At 45.4% G+C, this 18,276-nt stretch overlaps 1 protein-coding gene across 2 annotated transcripts in view; it reads right to left on the bottom strand.

The window, feature by feature from the left end:
- The window catches only part of Cd83 (CD83 molecule), an 86,888-nt gene extending 69,399 nt beyond the window's left edge, over positions 1–17,489 (bottom strand). For both annotated transcript variants that reach the window (XM_057787528.1, XM_057787529.1), the window contains exon 1: positions 17,317–17,489. The gene's annotated coding sequence lies outside the window, so the exon portion shown is untranslated. The remainder of the gene's footprint in view (positions 1–17,316) is intronic.
- Positions 17,490–18,276: the final 787 nt, after the last annotated feature.

The following is an 18,276-nucleotide window of genomic DNA, read 5'->3' as shown; positions in this document are numbered from 1 at the left end:
GACAGCCGACCCACTACTAGAAGGCAAGGTACACACAGCAGAACCTGGTTTATTCACAGTTCTCTGAGTCAAGAGCGGAGCCAGTACAGAATATGTGTTTAATGCATGCTAAACACCTTGCATGATAAAATAATTTTTACCTTTCATAGATGCCGTGAGGACTGAATCTTTTGAAAGTATGCACTGTTTTGAAAAACTCCAGGTTTTTTTAAAATTATCATCTTATTAATTACGTCCAATCAAGAATATATTGTTTGGAAATTATCTTCTCATTCCTCTTTCAATTTTCTGTTTCTAAATAGGAGCATCTCTGCAGACATGACCCATCTACACTCCCAAGACAGCAGGAGTAGGCCCTGACCATAATGCCCTGCGTTGTTTCAGAAGAACTGACTCACTTGGCTGAGCTGCAGGCCCCCTGGTCTACGCGTCTCTATATCCTCACCTAAAAACACAGTAGCTGGTGACTGGGACAGGATGTATCCTCAGAAAACACAAAGGGATATATGATCATTTAATTCATCTCCAACTACGTGTGCCAGACCAGCAAGGCCAGGTCAGCTGAGCCACCACCGTCCCTGAAGTTCAGAAGCAAACAGAGAATGTGGCTGTGTTTCTGGTGGATCAGTGAACCCGCTCTGTGGTGCAACACTGGGCAGGAAAAACAGAAAGGAAGAAAGAATGAAAGAGGGAGGGGGGGAGGAGAGGGAGAGGGAGAGAGGGAGGCAGCAGGCAGCCATGTGGGATAATCTAGGAAAATAACAGCTGTTTTCAATGGTTTCTTCAAGCATTTTAAAGCAACTCAGGAGGAGGATGCTACCTGTTCAATCTTAAGACAAAAATCAAAGATTGACTTCTAATCCTAGCATTTAGGAAGCTGAAACAGAAATGTTACTACATGCCCCGGGCCAGTCTGGGATACATAGCAAAACCTGATTCAAAACAAGAAAGGAAGGGAGGGAAGTAGGGAGGGAGGGAGGGAGGGAGGGAAGGAGTGAGGGAGGGAGGGAGGGAGGAAGGGAGGGAGGAAGGAAGGAAGGAAGGAAGGAAGGAAGGAAGGAAGGAAGGAAGGAAGGAAGAAGGAAGGAAGAACATTCTATTATCTAGGTCCAAATACATCATCTATGCCATCGTGGATATTGTAGCCTTCAGTGGTTCAAATCCTGCTCTGCTTGTCCACTTTTGCTTCCCACTGTGCTGAGGTCTGTGTTGAGTGGATGAAAGAATATCACAATATAAAAAAATCAATTTGAGTCCAGTGAAATAAGGTCCCTGTCACCAGCCGTGTGCCTGTTAACAAACACACTCCTCGGCTCTCTCTGCTTCTCCAGGCAGGAAGGCTGCAGGAGTGTTTCAAGTGGCCCGGCCAGGAGGCCGTGTGCTGTTTCCTCCAGGCCCAGTGCCACCCTCTGTTGCTCCCCAGTCCTGTGCTGGCAGTTTCCCATGCTCTCTCCCACTGAAGTGTCCTCTCTGTGTTGAAGACATTCTTGGCAGGGACTCCAAACAGAGGAAAGGTGGCCTTTGTGAAATATCTATATTAACTTTCCAGAACAACAGAGATGTCTGCCCGATGGGGAGACCACAGAGACCGAGCAGCAATTAACCTTAGCAGAGCTCCTTGGCGAGCCACGTGAGCTGGCATTCTGCTCGCATGTTGACATGACTCTCTGGTTGCCCCACACGTTGGATAAAAGGCAGATGGCCCTAAGGTGAGAGCAATTAGCATGGTCTAGGGCTTGGATCTGCGGGATCCTGAGCACAAGGCTGCAAAGGCCCCAGGTTCCCCGGAGCAGGTGCTGAACAGCAGGAAGGAGAGAACCTGAGCAGACCTAGTGATGTCTCTTTAATCCAGTGGCAGAGCCATCCCCCGGCTGGCTGTGTAGGGAAAAAGCTGCGCTTAGCTTCAGCATAATAAAGTCCCTTCACTTCTTGTGTAGCCTTGTGCAGGGAAGGCAGCCCATGACCAGAGTTCACGTCCACTTCCTTAACTCCATTCCCCCTTCCAAAGTCCGGGAATAGAACTGACAGGAGGCAGGACATCTAATCGTTACAGATGATCATCCTCTCCTAGGCTGACATGTAAGCTAAATATTTCACAGTAGAAGAGTCCAGTCGTGATCCCTCAGAGAATGGGAGGGAAATTCTGATCCAGAACACGTGCGTGGGTAGACTGAGTCAAAGGCAGAGCCTGAGTTCCCGAGCCCTTGCTTTCCAATACTTTATACTAAGAAGCATGTTAGATTAATGTGTCATCTTCACCTTTGGTTCAAAAAATTGTCCCCTTCCTGATACCAGCATGTCACTATCATGCCTCTGCATGTGAAGGCTCCCAGGAGAATCAACTCAAGCCCTGCCTCTAAGTTTTTAACCAGTTCCTCTATGCCACAAGCTTCTTGGTCCGTATCTGAGTTCTTGTTGTAATATGAGCGGCAGGGCTGCGTCCCCGGCACCCAGCCGCCCACATGGCTTACTTATGCCCCGAAATAATTACACGGAAACTGTATTCTTTTAATCACTGCCTGGCCCATTAGTTCCAACCTCTTATTGGCTAGCTCTCACATATTGATCTAACCCATTTCTAATATTCTGTGTAGCCCATGAGCTGGCTTACCAGGGAAGATCTTAACCTGCGTCTGTCTGGAGAGGGAGAATCATGGCGACTCCTTACTCGGCTTCTTTCTCCCAGCATTCTGTCTGTTTACTCCACCCACCTAAGGGCTGGCCTATAAATGGGCCAAGGCAGTTTCTTTATTATTTAACCAATGACCTTCCTCCATCAAGTTCTGCTGCTTGTGGTGCATGGTGAGGAGACCCAGCATCCTCTGCTTCCGTTCTTCCCAACCCCATTCAGCTACAGTGATTGCAAATAGGACCAGAGAGAACAGAGGCCTCTCTCCTATCAACAAGGGTTGGTCTTTAATAAGAAACGCTCAAATTATTACCAACACAACTAAGGCAGAGGGCGCTCCCCTCGTCTACCTGTCTCCCTGGGATATCTGGTATGTCATGGAGCACGGGGAAGAACTTGTCTTTCACACATCACCTGAGACTTGAAAGGTTGTCATTCTGTAGGCTTTACAGAGTCCCTGTCACTTCCTGGCCTAATCTCTCTTGTGATTCAAGCTATCAGGCCAGGGGCAGAAGGTGCCATGTTTCTCCATGTTTCCAAACATTTTATCCATGTTTCTTTCTCTTCAGCATCCTGGAACGCATGCTTAACCTTTCCTTCTTTGCCCAATTTAAAAAAAAAAAAAATAGATGAACCAAAACAATGGAGCCTATTGGCCCATGCAAATTGATGACAGGAGTAGCCAGGCATTTGAGCCCCAGGAACCTAGGGGTGAGTGGAGGGTGCAACAGAGACATACTTTTTTTTTTTTTTGAGACATACTCTTTTGTGTATTCCTCTGCCACTGGCATTGTGAGGGAACCACTGATAAAACACTTGTCATGTTTAATGTCATCATCTCTCTCAGCGCATCTGAGAGTGGGGACCACAAAGGATCCACCTGTGTGTTCACACTTTGATTCTACACTTAGTAAATAACCTCATGGCAAGTTAATTTGCCTTTTTAAAGATGAATCAAGCGAGAATTTTCCACTCTTTCTTGTCCAAGCTCCCAAATATATTTTTTGCCTTAAAGAAGGGAAAGAAAGTTATTTTCAACTCCTTTCTTTCCCCCCTATTAACTGCTACCCACCCCACACGAGACTAGAGTAATGTACAGGATGCAGGCGGAGTGAAGCATGCCTGTGCTTCCAGCACTACAAAGGCCACCAGTGCAGGGCAGGTCAAAACATTACAAGTTCCAGATCAGCCACTTCATAGATCAAACGAAGAAAATAAATTCATGGAAACAGTATACAACAGTATCCAGAAAAGCCTGGAGCATAACGTATTATGGTGGTGTAGGATGGAACAGAATGACCATAAAACTTTCTATTTGCCCAACAGGGCTCAATGTACGTAGTTTTTGATGGATAGTTCTAACAGAAGTCAGCTGTTACTTGGGTTTCCTCTCCTGACCCTAAACGTTGGGGATGAGATGTATAGAAAACATCATACCAAACTGACCACAGCACACCACTTTCTAAGGTGAGTTATTTGCATAATGGCAATTTGAAGATGACCGTTCCTGCTCTTGGGAATGGGAAAGTATGATGTTTTCCTCAATATTTGCTTACGCCTGCCACACGGCTTTGATTTGATTTTTCCTTTTGATAATAGACCCAGCAAAGGCTACACTAACTGCTATTGCCATTATTAAAAGGAAAGTACCTTCTATGACCATCTGTAATCCTGGGGCGATGTGTTCAGAAGGTTCCAATCCATCCACCCAAATACTGCTCTGAACCCCAGGCAACAAACTGTTCACAGATGCGCTGCCTCTGGATCTTTGGGAGCTTGTTATAAAGTAGGGAATCCTGGGTTCTCTTCCTGGGGTTCTTCCCTTCCGTGTGTCTGGAAGAGTCTCCAGAGAATGAGGTTCTTAAGCACCCTGGTTTGCAATATGTTAATTTCTTTCTCATTTATATGAGCAAATATCTAACAGGAAGTGATTTAAGTTAGGAAAGGCTTGCCTTTGGCTCATGGTTTGAATGGATACAGTCCGCCATGATGGGATGGCATAGTGACAGGCTCATGAAGTGGCTGATCCCATTGCATCTACAGTCAGGAGTCACATACAGAGCAATGCTCATGCTCAGCTTGCTTTCTGGCTTTTGCTTAACCTGGAATCTCAGTCCAGGGTTTAGCACTGCACACATTCAAGGCGGATCTTTCCCCCTCAGCTAAACCTCTGTGGAAACATCCTGACAGACATAATCAATGCCTGTTTCCTGGGTGATTCTACAATTCAGTCAAGTTGACAATGAAGATAGCTACCAGAGGGGTCACCGCAGTTGCTAGCTTCTGGGCAAGTTGTGAATGAATACACACACACACACACACACATACAGAGGCATACACGCTTCTGGTGATATTCAAAACCATTTCAGGTAAGTCTGAAATTTTTGTCAAGTCAAAATCTTGCCCTCTATCTTCCATCCCAATTAGTATATTCTTTCCACACAAATGGAAAGAATTTGAATGGATACAGTCTTTCTTCTATAGACTCCTCCACGAATGCTGAAAACAGGTATGGATGCCTGGTGTAGACTCATCCCAACTCTAAAGCACAAATGTCTACAACTCCTTCTCCAGTGATAGTCATATAACCCAATTATTCTAGAACATCAATCTCTAAAAATCTAGACCCAGTTTTTAGTTAGGTTTGGTATGCAAACATTGTTCAGACGATATTCATCCTTCACTTACTATGAGTTAGTCATTCTTCTATTTCTCTGCAGGGAACAGATGTCCAGGACCTAATGAAGCTGACCTTCTGTGTGAACCAGAGTTCCAGCACCATGACAAGGCACCGGAGTCCATCAACTTCGAGGAAGGACAGTTTCTGCTGACTCAGAATTTCAGACATTTCCAAAGGCCATTGCTTTGGGACCCACGGCAAAACCGAACATCACGGTATGGAGTGTGTGGTGGAGAGTGAGCTGCTCACCTCATGGTGGCTCGGATCAAAGAACAGAGGAAAGGAACCAGAGTGCCAATATTATGTTTTCAATGGCACAACTTTGATAGCTGACCCTCTCCCATCCTAACTTCTAGGCCCTGCCTCCTAAGAGCCCTGCCATCTCCAGCAGTACCAAAGGTTGGTGAATAAGCCTTGGTCACACAAGCCTTTGGGGAATATTCATGATTCAAACTACAGGGTCAGGATTACAGACAAAGGCAAACACAGTCAGAACGAATAAGCGTGAAGAAGAATGAGGCAGGTTATGGAGGTAAGGAATAAAGAGAACTCATCTTGTTTGATGTGTAGGTGCATGACTGTAATCTCAGCACTCAAGAAGCAGAGGCAGGAGGACCGTCTTTTGTTCAAGGTAATCTTGGTCAATATAGTGTATCCCAGGCTATCCAGGACTCTATAAGTGAGACCCTGGTTTTGTTTTGGTTTTTGCTGTGGTTGTTAGTGTTGTTATCTAAGCCTATGACTTTATTCAGATGGCTCGGTAGATAAAAGTGTTTGCCGCCAAGTCTGCTGATTTTAGTTCTATCCCCAGAACTCACAAAGTGGAAGAAGAGGAGAACTAACTCACAAATGTGTTCTCTGACCTCCATACCTGCACTGTGGCATGAGCAAACCAAACACATACACATAAACACTAAATAAATAAAACAAAAGGAAGGCTGATAAATCCAACATTCCTTCAAAACAGAGCTGCATGCAATAATATTTTCTAGTATGAAGTCTATATAAGCTACTAGACCCAGAAAAGGATCATGTATTCACTGATTATTTAGGAATTGGGTCATTGTTTTGTTCTTCATTCTTCAGAAAAATGTGGTTGGGGAAGTGCAGTCTGTGTTTTGACCACCAGGGGGCAGCTGAGAGAAGACAGTTCTGAGATACAGAGTTTAGGCCGAATAACAGCCAAGCAACAGGGGAAACAACCCCAGTATTGTCAGGTGAATGGGCCACTCTGGTCTCCAACCAAACTAAGTAGCTTTTTATTACCAAGCTGACATTGTGCCATGAGACCCCTGGAAGAATACTATGTGAGGATAGAATCAGTGCCGAGACTTAGTACTTAGCCGAGTTTAATAGAAGACAAAGATCAGTATTGAAACAAAACTAAAAAAAAAAAAATCAGGACTTATCTGTGAGGTCGAATAAAATCATTTCCCTACAGAAATCAGAATTCAGTTGCTTCTCACAGCCTGCAGAGAGTTCATTTTGAGTGTTTGCCTGGCTGACCCATCTTGCTAAACCAACTTGACTTGATACTTGAAGTTGTCAATTGTTCTTCATATGATATGGGTTCTGCCATAGAGCAGTTGAAAAGACAGATTTTTCAAGGGCAGGGGAAGAGTTTTGTTATTTGGTTTTTGGTTTTTTTGTCACCTCTAATCTCCATGCAGCACTGATCCTAAGTTAGTCATTTTTCATTGCTATCATACATGCCCCCATGGAATGCAACTTAGAAAGAGGGAAGGTATGTTTTGGAACAGGGGTTTGGAGTCTAATCTATGATGAAGGTCGATCCTGTGGTCCTTTGGGCTAACAGTGAGATGGGGTACAGAGGAAAACACAAGCTAGGTAGCAAGAAAGAGGGGCAGAGGGTGAGAACCCCAGTGTCTGCTTCCATGTGCAAAACTAAAACCTCCTGTCTCTTTAGGGTTCCACCAGATCTCCGCAGCAAGGCTTCTACTAAATGGGCCAAAATACTAACAGCTGGGTCTGAACTATGGCAAACCCTAGGACTAGAAAACTGGGAAACTCAGAGCAGACACCTTGTGGCATCCGCTTGGATAGACATTGACAATGGCACTGGTCACACTGGGAGAACAAAAGAGAGCAGCACTGCCCGCAAGTGTGTCTGCCCTGCGTGTCCAGCTCACATGGTAAAATCTTAGAACCTATTTTCTTTCTGTCAGGAAGGTGAAGTGAACATCTGCAGGGCATCTTAACTGGCCTGCCCTTTTCCTGAGGCAGACTGGATGGATTCTTCAGTGGCTGTCACCACCAAAAGACTCCCAGAGTTTCTATCAGGGCTTAAGCAGACTGTGGAGGTTGAATAAAAATAAAAGAAACAAGAGCAGCGAAAGCCCCGCATGTCCTAATCCACACCAACAATAATTTCAAGTATTTGAGTCCTTTATACTGTCCCGGAACAAAGCTGCAACACTGGAATTTAAGCATCTTAATTGGCCCTGGGTTTAATTTCAGAATCAAAAAATAGGATGGGTGGTACAATAGCCTGAGAAGAGGCTGGCTTCATAGACAAGAACAAAGAACAAGGAAAAAAGCCTATCGTTTCAAAGTCTCTCTCCTTTGTAAGGTGGGGACAGAACAACACAGCAAAGCGACTGGCTAATAGGGTTACTCCAGGCCACTTCTTTGTGTATGGATTAAAATTAAAACCAAGGAAACTTCATCAGCATTCAGGCTGAAACTGACCTGTTTGGGGGCATTTGGCTCTTATCTCTCATTTTTCCTGGTTTCTTGAGAGATTAGCTAAACAGCTTTGTTTCAGCTTGATGCTGAGGGCCTTGGCCATTTTAATTTATATTCTGCATTGTGGGGTCCTAGGGAAGGAGTTGAGCTCAAAACAATGGCCTCCTGTGATTTCTAATCAGTTCCTTGTGCTATGTTCTAGTATCTGCACGTTACATTGTTTAATCTCCCGTCTCCACACCCTAATTTACAACGTGGATATTCGTACCCATTTTAATATGATAGAGACCCAGAGAGTGAAATCAAGAAAAGACTTGGGCCTGGTAAAAGAGCTCAAACAGCAAAACACTTGCCGTGAAGGATTGATGACCTGTGTTAGTCCTTCAGAATTGACATTAAAAAGCTGGATGTGACGATATATGCTTATAATCCCAACTTTAGCGGGCAGGGACAGGAAGATCCCTGGGATTTTCTGGCCAGCCTAGCCTACATGGTGAGCTCCAGACTAGTGGAGACTCTGCCTCTAAAAACAAAGTGACTGGTTCCTGAGAAACTTCTGGTCTCCACATATGCCATACACACCCCATACACACACATACACCACACACACACACACACACACACACACACAGCAGGGTAGCGGGAACCTGAGCAAGCCCTCAGCTTCACTGACTTTCATTACCAGTTCCAGAAAAGATATGAACAAGATGCTCCCACTCGCTTTGCTATAGACATCTCTGATTTATTGACTCCAAAGGCAATGGTTGACTAAATTGTTTTTCAGGAGCATGGGCGTAACTCCAACCAGTTGAAATGAACAACTAGTGACTTGGGCCTGTGCCAGAATCAAATGGGTGACAAAATTCTAACATCAGAGAAGAATAGTCATTGAGTTTATAGACATGGGTCCTATGAAGGGCCATGATGTATACTTACACATGCATGGGCTAGCCTCAAACTCACAAGGTGGCCCAGGCTGGCTTCAAGCTTGTGCCTCCCCTCCTGCCTCCGCCTCTCTGAGTGTTGGCACTGTAGATATGAGCCATGCTACTTGACTCATTTTTTTGTTCTTTTTCTTAGAAGCATGTGTTTGTTCACACTGCACACCTGTTACTAAACCAACCATCACAAAAGACCCTGGCGCTCTGCATACCAGCAGGGCGTTTCTTTATTCTTTTTCTGTCTGAACATCAACCATCTGTTTATGATCCGTGTTTGACTTGCTATTTCTCCACCTGATCAGGCGACTATCAAAGGCCGCTCTGATACGCGGGTGTGTTGTCAGTTGGGAGCATCTATTTGCAAGACAGAAAACTGGCCCGGCTTCGACAGTGCTCCACTGTGTTCTTTGACCTATACACACTTTAGAGGCTTATGGTAGATAGGAGCCTCTTCTGTCCCCAGAGAATTCTCCAGTTCTAAAAGTAGGGTCCCTTAGGAGGATGCCAGGAAGATCTCCGTGGCATTCCCTCTGGGTGTTAAGAGTCACCCTCGCTGGCTGGCCAGTCCTCATTTCTTAAAAAGGATTCATTGATTAAATGGTGCAGAATCTATTCTTCAGAGTGCCCCAAAATCCTTCCCACTTCCCCAGCTGATAAACACTTTAATGTGCTGTGCTTAAAGCCTTGCTAAAGGAAAGCAGCCATTCTTCCTACAGCAGTAGCATCGACCCTACATGGACTTTGGACTTTAACATTTTCACTGCCATTTTTGTCTTCATTCGTGGCAAATGGATGAACAGTCCAACAAGAGCAGAAACAATTCTACTCTCAGAGAGGGATGTGAAGGAGCCATCCTTTCTTTTCACGAAGACGATGCTGCATTCATTTGGTCACACCCCTGTCCTTAACATCATCTCAGCCTCTTGAGATCTTTGTGTTTCCCTAAAGAAAAAATGAACATCACAGTAAACCAACCTGCGGGGGTATGAGCCTGGCTCAGTGTCACAGGCACTGGTGTGACTCAGACCCTGGTGGACGTGCACATTTCCTTGCAACCTACCTGCCCCTGGCTCAAAAGTCAGGAGGAGACTCTTTCTGTGCCTCAGTGCCCCAACTCGAATGGATACCCCATCAGAATTAATAAACTAATTTATTAATTATGTGCATAAATTAATTTTAAGCACCGAAGCTATTTATATATCCTATTGTCTTTAGGAGAATCAACAGTTCTTTTTAAAATATGTATAGAGACTAGCCATAGAGCATGGGTACAGTGCAGGAGCAGAGCAGAGCAGAGCATTTGACTGTAGGGACCAACCACAAACACATGCTTTCTCATGAGCCTTAATGGACCCTTCCGGAAAACGATTGAACTCTTTCAGTCACAAATGTCCTGTTAACAATAATCACTTCATTAGTTAGGAGAAGAATCAACTCTGGCAAAAATCAACATTGAAAGGCAAAAGGTAGTCTGGAAGGAGATACAACGAGAAAGAACCTGAAGGTAGAGTCAGGAACCAGCCAAAATTATCACTCCAAGTTCATCACCGGAGACTACACAGGATTTCCCATCAAATCGAAAAGCAGAAAAGGATAGAAAGATGGCGAGATGGCTCAGTGGGTAAAGGGACTTGCTGAGTTCAATCCCAGGGACCACATGGTAGACCAAGAGAACAGACGCCCACCAGTTGCCTTCTGAAGTCACGCATGCACCCGGGCACGCTCGCACCACCACCCCTCTATACACATGCACACACAAAAACTAAAATTAAATATAGCTCTGTAAAGAAAGGATGGAACTCAGAAAATGAGTTGCAGCAAGCTGTCGAGAGTGTAGGGTTAGAGGCAAGCATGAATTTTTAAATGTAGTAAGGTGTCGAGATTAGTGATGGACTGACTGAACTGGAACAGGGCCCTCCTGGAAGTTCATGGGGAGGGTTCCTGGTGGACAGAATCTGGGTAGCTGAAATACGGAAAAGGGACATTCTGATAGAGATTAAGCCTCGGGGAGTGTGTGACCTTTTTCTTTGCAGTCCTGTCCCCATTAGCTTTTAATCCTCCTGTTCCCATTAGCTTTTAATCTTATGAAGAACTTTTAAAGATGTGATAGACAGCTTTGTAGACGTTCCCTGGAAAGTGTGTGTTTGCTGCTGTTCAATAATTACACTGAGTTGGGATTGTTTTTACCAGACACAATGGAAACTTTATATAAGACAGGAAATAAACAACTCACCAGCCCGCTGAGACAGAGTTTTTCATGCCCGAGGTGTGCTGTTGGAGTTGTAGAGCCCATCCTTTCGATTGTCAAGAGTGGGTATCTCCCCCAAACACCTGCCTTCACTAGATAATTCTACCACTCTTCTCTATTCTGCATGCGTGCAAACAATTCTTTCCCTCTCCATAGAAAAGAGACCTGCCCATTCTAAGAGTCAACTCCAGGGAGGTCTATCACAGCCGCTGGGTCTTTCAGAATGGGATTCTCAGCCACTCCTGGCAGCTGGTCTAAGGTCTCCAGCTCCTTATCTTAGTACCTCAGGAGGTAGCTAAACTCACCAGCTTTGGAGAAGAATTGTTAATCAGAAAGGCCCCTATGCGTCTCTTCGGATTCAGAGTCCTAACTGCTTCTGTGGGCAGAGCCCTCGCTGATTTTAACACAGGGGAGATGATAGAATCAGGGCTCCCCCATTGACCACACCTGCTTGTGAGCCCAGCCATGCTCTAGTAATTGACTTCTACCTCCTGTTTAAAGGGGGACACATGATAAACCTCTCAAAGTTCAGTGGAAACACAAATCCGCTTAAACATTCAGCAAAGAGAAAACCCTCAGAGTGAGAGAACGTGCGGGATTAATGGTTGCGCACCACTGGCAGAGGTCAAGAGCTGAAGACAGAGTTGTTGGTGATGATGAACAGAGTGGAACTGATAATGCCTGGGCCCACACACCAAGCACCAGAGGGACATCTTTTGAAGAGAACGAGTCCCCCAGACGACACACGTCCAGCTGTAGAATGAACTTTTCTTTAAAAATCTTTTGCCTTCCTGTTTCAACCTGACTCTGCACCCTTAACGGAGGTCACAGAAATAGGGCATCAAGGTGAAAATTTATGGATACTATTTTTAAAGAGATAATGGAAGAAATATCTCTGCGAGATGTATTTTCATGAGGAATCAACCCAAAAATTCAACTCTCTAACTCATATGTAATATGTTTTAGATGTGAGTGTATGGATCCTTACTTGTTCTTATTTTTCAGATTCACAACTATGTCAAGTGTCCATTATTCCCATGTAATGCACGGTATGCAGGGTGCATGACACCTGAGGCTGGAGGGCACGCTACTCGGGTTTCTCTAGCTGTGTCGAATGGCACGTGACCCAGCTCTCCACATCTGTGTTGAAAGTATGATTACATATAAGATACAATCACGTGCACCCGCATTTTCAAATACTTTCACTAGAACTGATTTTAGAATCTACGTTCATCAATAGCCTGAGAACAATGGGCTTGTGTCCAGGGCTAGAGTATGTCCTCCAGGGTTCATGAGTTCAAATTTAATCCCAATTTTGAGAAGTTAAGAAGGTGTGGACTTAATGCAATGTACAGAGATGAGTTTGAGGGTGATTGGAATTGAACTCATCATGGGGAGGCCCCATGATTGCATTCTGGTTGCTTTCTTAGAGGGAGAGAGACTAGAAAACACATGTGATATCTATGTGACCTTGAGACTTTGCCATCAAGAAGGCCAAGATATGGGTCCTTGGACATTCCCAACTGTAAGTAATCATACATACTTGCATACATATATATATATATAATTTTTGTTCCTAGCCATCCTCTGCTAGAGGAGGCAAACTAGACAGCAGACGGCTCACTGATGAGAAGAAAAAGTCTGAAGAAAACAAAAAGGCAAATGTTACCTACAAATGTTACCCAAGACTCAGTTAGAGACAGAGAATATACAGACACAAATCGGCTAGTCACTTGGCCATTCCATCCAAAGTAGCAAAGGTTAAGGGTCATCCAAACGGTTATGAACTAGAACCCAGTGCTTCTAATTCCTCTGCCAAGATCTGCTAAAAAGATGCTACATTAGACGGAAAGAAAGCAAGAAAGCAAGCAAGCAAGAAAAGAAAGAAAGGAAGGAAGGAAGGAAGGAAGGAAGGAAGGAAGGAAGGAAAGAAAGAAAGAAAGAAAGAAAGAAAGAAAGAAAGAAAGAAAGAAAGAGAGAGAGGAAGGGACGGGGGAGGGGAAGGGGAGGGAAGGAAAGGGAAGGGAAGGGAAGGGAAGGGGAGGGGAGGGGAGGGGAGGGGAGGGGAGGGGAGGGGAGGGAAGGGAAGGGAAGGGAAGGGAAACATAATGGAACCAGCCAAGACTGAGCAGCTTGCTCTGTCCCTGACTAAATTTTATCTGGTGTGGAGAGAATAAGCCCAGATGTGTGGAGCGGTGTCAGGAACAATAAGCCAATGTATCACGGAAGCATGAAAACTTTAAACCCACACGAAGAAAACACGGCCTTCCAGTTAGAAGACAAGCGTGCCACCGGTCACTACAGATGACAGGATGAGAGAGAAATGAGTCAGAGTGTGGTCAGCCTGGGATTTCCATCACAACACAAGAAAGAGAACTTTCCTAGAAGTCCTGGTTTCCTCGTCTGAGGTAGAAAGTGAAATACTTTAGAGGAGCTTCGAATAGCGTTTTCTCAGGTTGCAACAGGAGTCACAGAACTGGAGAAAAGGCTCAGTGAGTGAGCATAGAGTCCTGAATCTGGATCTCTCGGATCCACGCAAAAGCGGGCACAGTAGCGCACATCTATGATAGCAACTCAGGTGGGGCAGAGGACAGAGATCTTGGTGGCTCACTGGACAGCCAGTCTAGCTTCAGGTTCAGTGAGGGACCTTGTCTCAAAAAAGAAGGTGGAGCCAGACAGTGGTGGCCCCTGCCTTTAATGCAATACTTGGGAAGCAGAGGCAGATGGATCTCAGTGAGTTCGAGGCCAGCATGGTTTACAAGAGCTAGTTCCAGGACAGGCTCCAAAGCTACAGAGAAACCCGGTCTCAAAAGAATCAAAAAAATAAAAAGCAAAAAGAAAAGAAAAAGAAAAAAAAGAGGTGGAGAAGCATTCGAGGAAGACAATGCAACATGAACCTCAGACCTCCACACATCACATGCCCATGTGGGTGAATGGACCCACCCTATAGAGCTAAAAACAAAACATAAACATCAGGTATTCAGGTATAACTTTCTGTGCGTTTGTGATGTGCTGGTAGAGGGGCACTTCTGTCAACATGTCTCATTGCCCTTTCCTCCTCCCTCTGTCCCTATCTGCCCAGCCACCATCTCCCTCTTTGTGCCCCTCAGCCTCACCTCTGCTTCTCTCAACTGCTGAAGCATAGGCCATGAACTGTCAGGGTGTGTTTGGATATTCGAGGGACATTTTTAAGGGCCCTGTTCTCCGTGACGCGTTTTTCTCTCTGTGGCTGTCGTGCGTCATTCTAAACCTTGGTTCTCCTCTCTTCATTCTCCTCCTGGGTGGAATAGAAGCCTCCAGAGAGGACACCGCAAGCCTCCTACCCCGCAGCTCTTGTTTCCACACAGTGTTTTGACTTTCTCTGGAGTTCATTCTTAGCTCAAAGACATCCTAAGGTTTGAGTGTCTACCGCCTACACAGTGGCCTTTGATCTGGAGAGAGAAAGTACCAGCTGTCCCCTTGGAGATGGCAATGAATGCTGAGATCTAACAAAAGGTGCTCTCTATCCTCAAAGACAAGCGCAGAGACGGGACTGGGGGAGCTTGAGGACACACCCCATGGAGCATCATTTTTATCCTCCAACTCAATAAAAACAACCCTGTTTGGAAGCATGAAGAATTCTGTCTTCATTTGACCTTTCTTTCCCTCTCTTTCTGCTTATTTTCTTCTTTCTCTGTCTCTCTCTCTCTCTCTCATTCCTCTTTCCTCTCTTCTATTTTATTTTTCTTTTGGCACAACATCTCGTTGTGTAACCCACACTAGCCTCAAATGTATGGCAATATTCTTGTCTCAGTCTCACAAGCTCATGAGTCACCATACCCAGATCTACCTTCGCTATGATTTAGGAAATATGACTTTTCCCCAAAGTGTGTGTTTATCAGCAAATGCTTCAAGGTTTATCCATAAAAGCGTGTGCATGTACGTACATATGCATATACCCACTCAAACATCTGTAGTCTGTTTTTGAAATACTGCGACAAGAAGCTGACATGCTTCGTCATAGACTGTTGTGTTTGCTGTGCTGTCTGTCTTCTCGGGACAATGCCAGGCTCTAGACAGTGAGCACCAGTGTAGACAGATGAATGATCCCTAGAAGAAATCTTTGCTTTACTGCTGACCAAGTGCCTTAGCTGGGATAGCAAGCCCTACATAAATAACCCTCGGCTTCTCAGGCCTGACACGCTTTAAGTTTACTACTTGCTCAAACTGCAGCCAAAGCTGATTTAGTGGCTCTCTTCCAAGAGATGACTCAGTACTCTATCTAAACAGCTTCCATTTTGAATTGCCACCCTCTTTCACATGTGGCCTTCAGTGTTACCACAGGAGGAAAGAGAGAGCAGAAACCGTTGAGTGCAGGAACTCATGCCAGGTCCAGAAGTCACGTGACATCTTTTCTAGCTGTGTAACATTGACAGAACCCAGTCACGTGGCCACAGCCTCATTTCAGTGATATTTGGAAATGTACTTTCCCATGCTGCCAGGAAGAAATAATAGGATGGCTATTTAGTGGTCTGCCATGGGTGGTATTCTCTTTGGTCTGTTAGATCGTTAAACTTTGAGTGCTCTAAACAGGCAAAGAGAACAAAGAAGAAAGAAAAAAAACTAAGCAAGACCTATGTTGGTCCAATACAATTAGACATTTGTTGGGTTCAATGTCCTCAAATAGCAGGTCAGATACGGGCAAAATCAAGGTGGAAACATCTCAATTTTTCTTTCTGTTCCAAAAGGCATGGAAGCAAAAGCTTATAGGAGCTGTTTTACCCATGGAACATGACAATTATGAAGTTACCCTGAAATACTGCCATGTTCAGTCTCTGGGGTGGGTGCATCCACTGGACTGTCTTTGAAAGAAGGGACAGCCAGTCTTGGGAACTATCTCATGGATGTGCTGTTCCCTTGAGAATCCAGGGCCAGGGAGGAGGTTGTGTCTATCCAGGGATAGGGGAATCCAGACCCTTTCATGACAGAGTGGAGGGCTGTGCCCCTCTTGTGCTCCCTAAGCCTAGCAACCCCTAGTTCAAGACTGACTCCTCTCTTTTCTACCTTTCGCCTCCACAGAGGCCTGGCTGACTCATCTGTCTCCCCAAGGCCTCCCACTCTTGTCATGGCCTCTGTCCAAGTTCCTCCCTGGACTTCATCCATAGCCTCCTACCTGATCTCCCCGCTCTGAGCTTGCCTGGACCCATTACATTTTCGCCCTGAAAGGCAATCAGAGCCCTTGTTCCAAAACACTGAGCTGATGCCGTTAATTGCCCACCTTAAATCTTGTCACCATTCCCATTGCCTTAAGAATAAACCTCAGACTCTGGCAGAACCAATAGATTCAGACAGTTCTTGCCTTGGTCCTTTAATCTCCCCTCTTGCCACCACTTTCCACCCCTAGTGTCCCATCTGTATGCTACACTCTGCTCAAATGCAACCAGTTGTTCCTAGAGGGACATTCATTCCCTTACGCAGTCAAGAGGGACTCAAACTCCTCCCTTTACTTCCAACTCTTGCCTCTTCTCATTCTCCTTCCCACGTGACTTCCCTCTTAAGTGGGATAAAGCATTCTCTTCTGCTAGAAATCAGAAAGGAATTGCCCATCTTGAAACGAGAATCTGACCAAATTTAATATCATGACCCCTTATGATTTGGACCCGAATGTCTTCCAAAGGTTCATGCATTAAAGGACTGATGCCTAGCTGATAGGCTTCTGGGAGATAATTGGACCAAGCAAGCTCTAACTTTGCCAATGTATTACCCCATTGATTGATGAACTCACAAACAAATGGACTATTAGGAGGTGAGGCTTGGTTGGAACAAGGAGTTCTCCAGAGGCATTCATGCCCTTGAAGGTTATATCTTGATCCCAAGCATCCCTTCCCTTCAAAGTCAACCTATGGCAAGCACCTCTGATTTACTACCTCTGTCATGATGGTCTGGCCCCATCACAAGCTCACAGCTCGAGGCCAGGCTGTCATAGACTAAAACCTCTGAAACTGTGAGCCAAGACATGTCGTTCCACCTTCAAGCTGAATTTTCAAGATTCTTTTGTCACTGAAAGGAAAGGTGAACCCAGAACATTAAGGACAGGAGTCAGAATACTGTTAGTAGGAGGAGTAAGCCTTACCTCATATGAACCTGATGGCAGTGGGGGAGGGTACTGTTGCTGCTAGAGTGGAGCCCCTCAGGGTGCTTCCAGCATCTTCATTGGAGGAGCACACTGGTCCCCCATCTTCCAGCATCACTAGCAGCAAGAGACTTCAGTTATTCCTCTTGCCGTAGATCTGATCCTTTTTACGCCCTCTCTCGCAAGGCGTCAGCAGCAACCAGAGTGGATGAAGACGATATTGATGCTGACTCGGCAGATTTTATAAGAAAGTCCTAGGCCTGGAGCTCCATTGTCCCCTCAACACCACAGGGGTGCCAGGGAGCAAGCAGAAAAAGTAGGTGAGGGATGGAGAGCTTGAGCACTCCCAAGGCAGGCTCATTGGGTGAGTCCTCTTCAAACAGTGCAGCACGCTCCGTGGAAAGAGCCTTCCCATCTGGAGAGAGCCCCAAAGCAAGTGTGTGACTCATGCCTGGCACTGCCCGCAGGGGATGCACACAGAGTAAAAATAGTTAGAGCTAAAAGTCCAAGTGGGAATTTCTTAGAGTCTGGAGGGTTGTGTGTTCTCTCTTCCATCAGGAGAAAAAGAGGACATGCCTAAAATTAGGCAAGAGGAACTTCCAGGAGCTTCTTCAAGAATGAGGTCACTCCTGGGATTCTGGAAGACCGACTCAGAGACAGGTGCCTGACCTGGCCTATAGCTTTCTGAGCACAAAAGTCACAAGCCTTTGATAATAGCTTAGTCTAGACTCCATAAACCTAAATGAGACTGCTTATGAAGACCTGAAACGGACTAGGAAACCCATGGGACTCGACAGAGGTGGAAAGAACGGGAAAGAAAGGCAGCGATGGAGAGCAGCTGTTTCTGGCCTTCCCGGCACACCCCCAGCTCATGCCACACACAAGTTACCTCGGCTACACTGGGGCAACTTTCCCATATGTACATAATGTGAATCTTTCCATGGATAAGGGCGTCTTTGT

Source organism: Chionomys nivalis, chromosome 13, assembly GCF_950005125.1.
Source record: "Chionomys nivalis chromosome 13, mChiNiv1.1, whole genome shotgun sequence".
NCBI classification, from domain to species: Eukaryota; Metazoa; Chordata; class Mammalia; order Rodentia; family Cricetidae; genus Chionomys; species Chionomys nivalis.
This window is presented reverse-complemented; position numbering and strand designations above follow the sequence as displayed.